Source organism: Sitodiplosis mosellana, unplaced genomic scaffold (genome assembly GCF_009176505.1).
Source record: "Sitodiplosis mosellana isolate CC-2019 unplaced genomic scaffold, AAFC_SMos_1.0 Smas_scaffold_6242, whole genome shotgun sequence".
NCBI lineage: Eukaryota > Metazoa > Arthropoda > Insecta > Diptera > Cecidomyiidae > Sitodiplosis > Sitodiplosis mosellana.
Window position 1 is genome coordinate 122,095 of NW_022601483.1, and position 10,755 is coordinate 132,849.

The 10,755-nt window shown below is 35.2% G+C and overlaps 1 long non-coding RNA gene across 3 annotated transcripts; it reads left to right on the forward strand.

Moving 5' to 3' along the window:
• Positions 1 to 1,821: 1,821 nt before the first annotated feature.
• LOC129579555 (uncharacterized) lies at positions 1,822 to 9,301 on the forward strand. Of its 3 annotated transcripts, none has more exons than XR_008689259.1 (3): positions 1,831 to 6,466; positions 6,553 to 6,723; positions 7,527 to 9,301. It is a non-coding gene; the product is annotated as an uncharacterized LOC129579555 (long non-coding RNA). The 3 variants fall into 3 exon arrangements; XR_008689258.1 differs by lacking the exon at positions 7,527 to 9,301 and having other exon boundaries at positions 1,844 to 4,839; positions 6,320 to 6,466; positions 6,553 to 7,122; XR_008689257.1 differs by lacking the exon at positions 7,527 to 9,301 and having other exon boundaries at positions 1,822 to 6,466; positions 6,553 to 7,122.
• Positions 9,302 to 10,755: the final 1,454 nt, after the last annotated feature.

Consider the following 10,755-nt stretch of genomic DNA (forward strand, 5'->3'; position numbering starts at 1 on the left):
CAAGATGGGGCAAAATGGTCTACAGCAAATTTGTTCGTCGTGAGTCGCTCTACAACTTTCACCAACACACTTTAACGATAAATCCACCCATTGGCCCAGAAAACGGGGATAAAATTACTTTTTTGACCCGAAAATTTAATTTTTTTCTTGTACCGGTTTTTCAAACATAATGTAAATAAATGTAAATGTAATGTATACCGTTGGATAGATATTCACGAGTACTACAATTTTGACCCAAGGAGCAGTGCCCTCCCTCCCATGGCTAGGGAGATATGACCTTTGGTGTCAATACCCTGATTTTCATGGTCGCCCTTTTTTGGATACACAGTGGGGTGCGGAAAAAATTGGCATATATTTGGAACATACTCGACCCCAGCTACACCATAGAAAAATAAATCAATTTTGGCTACTGTCAATAAAGTGTAGGTGTGCCCAAATGAGCTTAACTATAAAATGAAGTCGTAGATCAAGAAAGCGACGAATAAACATCATTACTCATTACTTTTGTCACTTATTTTAATCCGAAAGTCGATTAAATGAATAAACAATAAATAAACATTTAAAATATGATCTTATTGTTTCATTTTCACGCTTATTTTTCAGTTTTTCGGAGTGTCCCATTTAAGGGGACAAAATTTTTTTTTCCGATTTTCGTCATGGTCGGAAATTTTGCGATAAATTTTTTTTTTGTAATGTAAATAAAAAACTGTCTGAGGCAAAAAGGTTCCTTTGCTCATCCTCTTTCCAACGGTATATCACATTCTCGAAAATATTTCCACTAGTCAAAGATAAAAAACCATGTCGAAGTGCGTCCCGTTTAAGGGAACATTACCTTATAAATAGCAAGTAAGAAGCTCAATAAAGTTTAGTTTATTTTATTAAACTCAACAGGTTATGGGCCCAGACCACAAGTTGAGAATAGACCTCTGGATTTAAATCTGACTCGTCTATTTCTCATAACCAAAAAAAAGTAGAAGAAAATATAGATCTCTGGACTCGTCTGTATTTTTTGTATCTAAAGTGACTGAACGCAGTTAAAGAAAAAGTAAAACATTTAATATTGAGATTTTGACTGTGGTGAAGTCAAAAGGACTAAGAATATGTTCAACATAGAGATAGATTGACATAATGCTAAAAGCTGGAGTTTGTAAGCAAAGCAGCTGTAAGAGAATCAATAGATGCATCCGGTGGAACGAAACAAACGAACTTGTTGAAGAAGTACTAGAAGAAGGTGCTGCTCAAAATGAAGAAGTATATACGTTGGAAAGGCAGTTACTTAGAAGAAGCTCATAAAGAAGCAGAAAATAAAAACTAGTACAAGAGTTGCAGATTTTACGAGAATTACAGTTAGCACGAGAATAGAAGTCAGAACGAGAGTAGCTGTGTACGAGAGAAGCTGTACGAAAGAAGCTGTACGAAAGAGGCTGTACGAGAGAAGCTGAAACAGAAATAAAAATTCAATTCGAACGTGAGAAGCTGTTTGAAGGGAAGCTTTAAAATCGATTTATGGGTCTGGACAAACGAGAGAAGTCTGTATAAATTGCTACAGTCGAGAAAAGAGACTAGAGAATCAGAAACTGCGCTCCCGAATTCTTCACCAAAGAAATAGAAGCTGCTGCTCCAGAAGAGATGGCAGATACCAAGAGCAACTTCTGTAATGAAAAGCAAGCAAAACTAACAAAAGATACACCACCAAGTTCGTCCATATCAAACGATTCGAGTAACGACTCCGATTCAACCGTTGAGTTAAACTTTGAGGAATTCAAAAGAAATGTTCCAAAGACGGAAGTAAATGAAAGAACATAAAGTAGTCAAAATCGATCCACCCTATTCACGAAATTATCAACGGTTACGTAAAATATTTAATCGAAGTCAAAAGATGAAGTAAATAATTATGAATATATGAAGAGAGTGAAAAGGATTGTGAAATCGATAAAGAATCAGCTAAACCGATTGCATGAAGCTATTTCTATCGTAGGGCAACCGCAAGCAATTAAAATATGTTATTTGTGATGTTTGTACCAAAGTGGAGTACTATATATGGCCGTAAGTAAGTAATGAACAGAAACAAGCACAAAAAAAAACGCTCTGAGAATGGCGGTAGGCGATAACCGGCATTTATTACGATGATAAGAATTCAAATGTAGCAGTTTACAAAAACAAGCGCAAAAAGTGAAAGTAAGTTAAAGTTCTGTTGAGAAAAGTCCGCATGAAAGATCGCTCAGTAAAGAAAGAGAGAATGTATGGAAGAAAAATAGTAACATTTCTCTCGAATTTCATCGCATTGCGCAATAATAAGCAAAAGAATGTTTTAGTGCAAGTAAAATGGTGGTCGTTGAATAAGAAAGAAAGAAGATACGGTCAACGGAGGCAAAACAATGTGACGTTCTACGGAAGAAAAATGCACGCAGAGGAAATAGTGAGAAGCACTAAGATTATGACAACGGATCGATTCAAATAAAAGGTTAGAGCGATTGAGAGAAAGAAGAATGAACGATCACATAAAAAAATGAGGACTGTGTGTTCTGTGAGAATTTTAACAAGATAAATGTAATAAAATCAAATGAAATAATGTTTTAGGAGAGTAAATATGGATAATGAAATTGTATACAGTTTATGCCGTTTTAGGAAATGAGAAAATAAGAAATTCAAGTAGCTTATGGGAATTAAAATATGTACAGTCAGAATTTGTGAACAAAGATAAGAAAAGTGATTCTGTGAATCGGGACAAACAAGTTATAAGCAAGCGAATGGTTATGTTATCAGCGACAGGGGTTATCAATTCGGGATGATTAATGCTATTAATAATTATATATATAATTAGATGCGTTGGGATGCGATCGCTCAGTCTTTATTGAGTACTGTTAATCAAAACAATGGTTATCATCCGAGGAGTTCTGATTCTATTAATTATACTGACCAATTATTATATAGGAATCATGTGTTCATTCATTATAACAAAATATGATGATCAAAATAAGATCGAAAAACTTCCATCATCAAAAAATTGTCCTACTAATCCAGATTTTTGTGAAATCAAGACAGAAGCACCTTTGGAGAGAAAGTGCTTTGAAATATGTCACAATTCGGGATATAATTGGTATATATGGAACATCTTTAATTGTTGTTGTTGTTATAATCGATAAACGAAATATGCAGACAATTATTTGTTGACATTATTCAAGTTCATGAAGTAAAGTTAAAATCAATGATATTGTAACGAATAAAATACATTCGGAGAGAGTGTTGGAATTAGAATTTGCATAATTTCGAGTGAATGTAATGTTGTAATGAAATTAAATGAGCTGAAAGTAGAATTCAATATAAAATTAAAACAACTGAAACAAGCCAGAAAGTGATCAAGATAGTAAAAGCCATTAAAACAGTGAGAGAAGCTGAAAGAGCTACAGAATTAATTAGGACTACACAAACTGTCTGAAACAACTTTCCACACTCACAGATTTTGATAATCCTAAATTAATGAAAACTATGGCACAAACGATTGGGACATCCCAGTTTCGAGAAGATGAAGAAGGTCAAAGACAAAATTGGTGAATTTGAAGAGCCCACGTGTAAAATAGAGAGAGAGATAGCTGTATATTTGGCAAATATACAGTAGTAAGAAAACGAGCGATAAGCGTGATGTGATGAACAAATAAAAATCACCTATGCTAAAAGAGCTGAGACCATAGACATTCGGATAAAATTCAAGTAAGAATGAATTCTCAATTTATTTAAAAAGGGAGAGTGTTGAGAAATAAGTTTTAAATAAATTGTGAATTTGTGATAAGGCTAATTGCTGTTTGTAACTAATTCATGACCATATTAGGTCACATTGAATGTTCTAGAGTAAACACAAAACTGTATAAATAGCAAGTAAGAAGCTCAATAAAGTTTAGTTTTTTTTATTAAACTCAACATTCCTGACTAAACCACGATGAATCTAGGACTATAATTTTTTTTTAATTATCCATGACCAAAAATTAACCAAGTGCCAGTACTCCCAGCCCTTGGAAAAATTAATGCACTAAGTTAAGTAAAATTCCAAAAATTTCAAGTGTACAATTAATTTTGACTTTATTTTATTTTATTTTATTTAACACCGCCAAGCTCCGGCTGAATATATTATAAAAGAATAGAGGTGTGGCCGGAAAAGAGTGCAAGACTGTTACATCAATTTTTGTTTCAGTTATTTAAGTATAAATCGAGGAATGACAATGATAATAGGTAATGTCACATTATGATTAAAATGGATAAGAATCGTTTACTTGGGCTCTAGAATTCTCGACTATGTTTGCTTAGAAAATATTTTTGTATGTTACAATATTTTAGTTATGTTTCAGGGCTACTAAATTATTTTTTTAATGTTTTAAATTGGTCGTGGGTCTTTTTCCCAACAATTATTATTTTATTTAAGAATGAATGATAATTGAGAATGTCACTATGGGTTGTATGGAGTAAAGTGGGGAATCTACATATAAAGATCCGTCGCGTAGGTTGAACCCTTTTAAAAACAACTCACGATCTTCATGTTGGCTTAAGTGGGCCAAATGAAGTAAAAATATTGCGTTCCAATTTACTGTGCATATCTCCGCCCAGGGGCCAACACAACACTATAAAATGAGTAAGGACCGTACGGGAAGAAATAAGAGAGGTGAAGCAGGAAGCATAAATGTCATTGACCCGTTGAATTAGCGGTTCAAAACAACACTTCGTTCTGTTTTATCAATTTTCACACTTTTCCATTTGTTCCCGAAGCGGCTCAATAAATCATCCATTTCGCATTGAGGATGTAAGCAGAAACCAAAGCTTTTCAATAATGGCAGCTCGTCAATCAAAGTAAATATTTGTTCAGTTTCGACAAAACTATTCAAAACAATTTTGCTAATCGTTCGATGATTGCCAATGAATCGGAGTAATTCAGGGAATGGTATAGACACAGTGAGCTCTTCAAGTTGATCAAACGTCATCGGGATTTTTGATTCTGCGTTTAAAACATTTAATTGAATCGATAATCTCTTCACACTTGCTAAGTGTATTCTACCAGCATCGAAGTCGAGATCTCTATTTTCACCACGCCAAATGATTTTCAATGAATCTAACTCTGGTAAATCGCGAATAATTTCAAAAATCTCTGCATCCCAACAGTTATAAATAAAAATCTTCCGTAACTGTGGATTCAAACGAAGAACCGCTGCAATATTTTCGGCTTGAAAACTTGTTGATGATGCGCCAATCGATAACACCCTCAAATTGGGAAAATGTTGTCCGATACCCTTGGGATCAGATACTTTACAGTCTTCCAATCCTAGAAAGCGCAATTTGGGGAACAGCTCATTAAATTGTGTCAACTTGTTCTGCAATTCACAGTTGCATATTGCCACTGCTTCAATATTTGGGAATGTCTTTTCCATGTGTTCTTCACATCATTCAAAAGGGCAACTCCACATAAGGTTGCGGCACAATAATCGCTTACGTATCTATAAAGCTCGCTGTGACAAATTGTAGAAATTTTCTGATGGTCGATCACCAGATTCGAAATTATGTGGCCAAAAATGCGCAGTAATTGAAAACACATCTTCGAATGTTCAACCGCTATTTTTCCGCTAATTCTATATATGAAATGAATAGATGTATCTCGGAGAAACACACATGTGTTCCCATATTTCAGCTTGTAAAACCGTTCTGCTTCTGCTTTCAACGATTTACATGTGTCGGCCATGTTCAGTAGATCACCTAATTTCAAGTATTCGAATATTTTCTCAAGAAAATCAAATCCAAGGTCAACGAGAGTCACTGTACCACTTCCATCTTCATCATCGTCAGTTCGTGCTCTTTTTGCTGGTGGAGTTTGGTTGCTGTCTTCGTTAATTTGATCAGACATTTTGGGTGTTTGTGCAAGTCAAAAGGCTTTGAATATGATTTCAAAACGTTTTTTATAAGTCGAACTGTATTTCACAAAAATAATGTTTACCTTTCAAAATGTGAGTTATTTTTTATGAACTTTTCGAAACAAGATTTATCGTTCTTGTTGTAAAATTGAAGGCTTTCACTCCGGAATATTGTTCGAAAATCCCTTATGCTTTCTCTTTGAATCTAACAATAATGTTTTCTTCTGCTTTCAATATTTGAATAAATCACCAGAGATAATTTAAGCAACACGCGTTTCACCTTCAATAATCTGTTCACTACTGTGTTCAATGTACATTTTTCTGGTTATTTATAATGACAAAAAAAACCAAACAAACGACTTACAAAGCAAGAAAAATCCAAGCATTCTCAAATACTGATACCTGAATGTTTCTCGTTATTCAAGTAGATTATATCAGCCTACGTATGCCGTGGTTAGTTCAAAAGATCAGATTAATAGAAGATAGAAGTCATTTCCTGGTATACTTGAATTACTATATTTTGACTCATTAGTTGAGTAGATTCACGCCAAACCAAATATAATCCAGACAAAAATGTCATTTTTCGTCGAATCGAATCAGTATTTTCACACTCTAAACTACAATAAGTAACAATTTTTTCTAGCGGACTGTTCTTTCACAGAATTTTGTGATTATAATCCAACATACAATTGCCATCGATGACATGGACTACGTTCAACTGGAACGTCGGAACAACCACTATGACTGACGTCTCAACAACTTACCGCAATTGCTAAATCCACAGCGAAACTTTCAATTTCAAAACCAATCAGGAGGCAACGAAAGAACCAATGTAATTTCAATAGCAAACCAATTCACAATAATTCAATAACAAAGCCTATAGTATAGGTATAGGCCCTATACCCAAATCTAAAAAAAACGAGCTACTTTATCAGCAAAGAGTAGCGCATAATTTGTCCAGGACTCCAAAAGTGTCCAAAGTTTCAATCAAAAGCTCAGTGCTCCCAATCGATTTGAATGGAAGACGAAAATACAATTAGTAGAAAAACAAATAAAAATCACGTGAAAATATGGTTTTAATTTGAAATAGACGAAAATATGAAACAAATATGACAAAGTATTACTTATTGCGAATGTATATTAATGATTCTTCATTCACATTCACATTTCATGAAATACATTGTATTATTGACATTTATTGTGAATAAAGATAGCAAGAACATATATCGAACTTTCTAGCGATTTGTTTTTTCTATATATATTTTTGTTTCTTATGACAATTCGCAGCAATTTGCATGTAAGATAAAAAATTTTTTATTTGGGTTCAGCTTCTATAAAATAGATTTTTCAAACGGCTGTTGATGGCGCAGTTTTCAAATGAACGCGATTCGAAATCCGAAAAATCCAACCATTTTGAACTGCTATCGACTTCATTGTGTACGAAGGGGCACTAATAACATAGATACATCAAACGTCATTAGTCATCACATTTTAATGCGCAATAGCATTCCCATTGTTTTGTCAACACTCTCGTTCTGCTGACGACTAATTTGTTGTGAGGTTATTATTAATGATTAAATTCTAATTTCAAGAGTTTTTTTTTACAAAAATTACTCGTCGAATTTTTTCCTGCAGATGACGATATTGGACTTTGAATTACATTTGGAAAGTCACAGTATAACCAGCCCGAGCAAACGTCAAAATGGCTACACGAAAGTCACCTCGTATGAATGAGCCACCAGCCGAAGAAGGAAAAGTGAACGATCATCCAAACGCTGGCGCTGTTGCCGAAGACGTTGCCATCGAAGAACCAAAACCTCCCATTTTCAACCTCGTCAACGATTGCTGCTATGCAATTTTGGATTTCCTGTCATTGACAGATCTACGCTCATTTGGTCATACGTGCAAATGGGCCCAACAAATTGCTGCCAACTTCTACCAAATGAACCATTCAGCGATTGTAAATATGTACGGTTTCATCACTAAATGGCCCTGATGTCTTTTATCTCGAAAACACGCAAAAAATACGCATTTGGGGAAAGGACTTAGATCAATATCGCAACGCTAAATCATACTGCAATGAACCGATCAAGCAAATCCACTTGGGAGAAACCACAACATCATTTGCGAATGTCAATTGTCTCAAAAAGTTTCTACGCATAGTCGAACGTGTGAAACTGGATAATTGTACAATCAATGGCGATTTCTACAGAAATTTTCTCAAATTTTGTACCAACATGAAGGTACTTTGTGTTGCTTATGGATATCGTCGCAATCCGATTGGGGATCACATTTTGATTGGTGCCAACAATGGATGGTTGACTCGAAAATACCCGAACCTCAAACATTCGGAAGTTACTCGTGGTATCGCTCGAAAAGTCGATGAGCTGAAGACATTTTTCGAACAAAATCCAAACAAACGTAGCTTTGCCACTGACTCTACATTCTTTGAAGAGAATCGGGACTTGTTTAGAACGACAAACATCAAATTGGATACGTTGGCGTTTCGGTTTGATGGGTATTATTTCTCGGCCATTCATGACAACTTGAACTCACTCCATGGACAATTGGACATGGTGTTTTCCAACGATTGCACTGGTATAACAATGAGGTATCTTCTGATTATGTCGCGTCATTGAATGGGTTAGAAAAATTGTCAGTTGGTTATTGGCGTGCTAAAGATTGTGCTACCATTTCACCACTTTTGGTCAACATCAAAGAATTGAGAATCCGTTACCGTATTGGAGGGTCAACTATAGAAGCTACAGCTCGAATTCTGGTGAACCTCGAACATGTTTATCTCGGTGTACCAAATTCCGAAGTAATTGTGTCGCTCATTCGTCACTCAGCCAAATTGGAGAAAATCAAGGTCGAATATAGTGATCAATTACCAAATAGCACTAAAGACGGCCTTGATCTCGCGGCATGGAATAAGGAGCGTGAAAAATTGTCTGGAGCACGAAAAGTGACGATTTATGTTCCGGAAAACGTATACTTGGCAACAAAGTGGACAACGAGAGAAACGGACTACACTCTCATCCAGTTGAAACGAGGAAAGTCATACGATTGGAGCGAAAATTTCTTCGTTTTGTGATAATTTAGAAATAAATGGAGGTGTTCCAATAACAAAACCAATTTCACGAACTTCGATACTTCAAACTTCAATTTTTGCAGACATTCTTTGACAAAAGCGAGAACTTCCAATTTGGATCATTTATTTAGGAAATAATGTTCGTCATTTTCTATTACACAAATATTCAAAACCTATATAACGATTCAAATGATTTAATAACCACTTGTTCAGTTTGACTTTGTAAAACGTGTTCGGCTTGGAACATAATTATGTGCGTAATACATTTGTCATAATACATTTACGTTATATACGTAATATTCCGAATAAATGTGCTCAATTGTCTAGTGTTTACTTGATGTGTTCTTTTTCTTTTTGTTTACGATTGACTTTTTATCTCTTTGCGACATGTGATGTCATGTCGGATGTTTGCTTTGGAATTGATGAAAAATTCGTTTACATGGAGAAATCGAGTTAACAGTAAGTTGTCAGAATATATATCATAAAATGTTCAATTTCTTTTCACAAGAAAACCGGACGCATTCAGGACCATTGAATAGATTTCGTGCTTGTGAATCTTTCTCGTCCAAATATTCATCCTCAAATTTACGAACCGATTCTATTTGAAAAATCTAAAAAAAAATTCGAATCCAAAACCAACTTCATTTTATTGAGAGATAACCTCAAAATAGCACTCATCAAAAATGTCACACCTCAGCTTATTTCGAAACAATATTTGCACAGTCAGCACTCTCTTAGCTGTTTAACGCCTATTGAGGGTAAAAATTATAGCCAACGACTTTGATCAATAGAAGATAATTATCTTCAGAAAATCGAATAGAACATGATTTCTTGCTTTTTCAATCTATAGTTTGAGTATAATTCAACTCCCATAGAACGAACTTGCTTTTAATTGCGCACTTAGCAAGTTATTTTCGCATCGCTGACATTGCATAGATTTAAGGTAAGAAATGAATTTTATTGAGAAAAAAAATTACAATTATCCATCATTTAGTTCGTAGAAGTCATTTGTATTTAAATAAATCCAATAACTTTATTTTTCTGCTTTTTTCTAAACGTTCGACTCAGTTCCGACCAAGCTGACACAAGCAAACTACAAAATGGCTTCACCTCGCCTGAATGAACCACCAGCCAAAGCAAGAAAAGTAGGCGATCTACAAAATTCATTTGCCGTTCCCGCCGACGTTGCCATCGAAGAACCAAAACCGCCCATTTTCAACCTTATAAACGATTGCTGCTATGCAATTTTGGACTGGTTGCCACTGACAGATCTACGCTCATTTGCTCTAACGTGCAAATGGGCACAACAAGTTGCTGCCAACTTCTACCGAATGAACTACTTAGGAATGTATTGTGCGGTCAATTCAATAGGCCATATTTCTGGTCCCGCTATTTTTGATCTCGAACATACGCAAAAGCTACGCATTTGGGGAACAAACTTGGATCCATATCGCCACGTCAAATCATACTGCAATGAACCGATCAAGCAAATCCATTTGGAACAGACAACAATATCAGCCGCGATGGTCAATTGTCTCAAGAAGGTCCTACGCACTGTTGAACGCGTGACAGTGGCAGATTGTACAATCGACGGTGATTTCTATGAAAATTTTCTCAAATTTTGTACCAACTTGAGGGTACTTAGCGTTCGCTATAGCTGTCTTCGTAATTCAGTGTGGGATTATATTTTGATTGGAGCCAATAATAGATGGTTGACACAAAAATATCCAATGCTCGAATGTTTGGAAGTGATCGATCAAAATACACAAATCG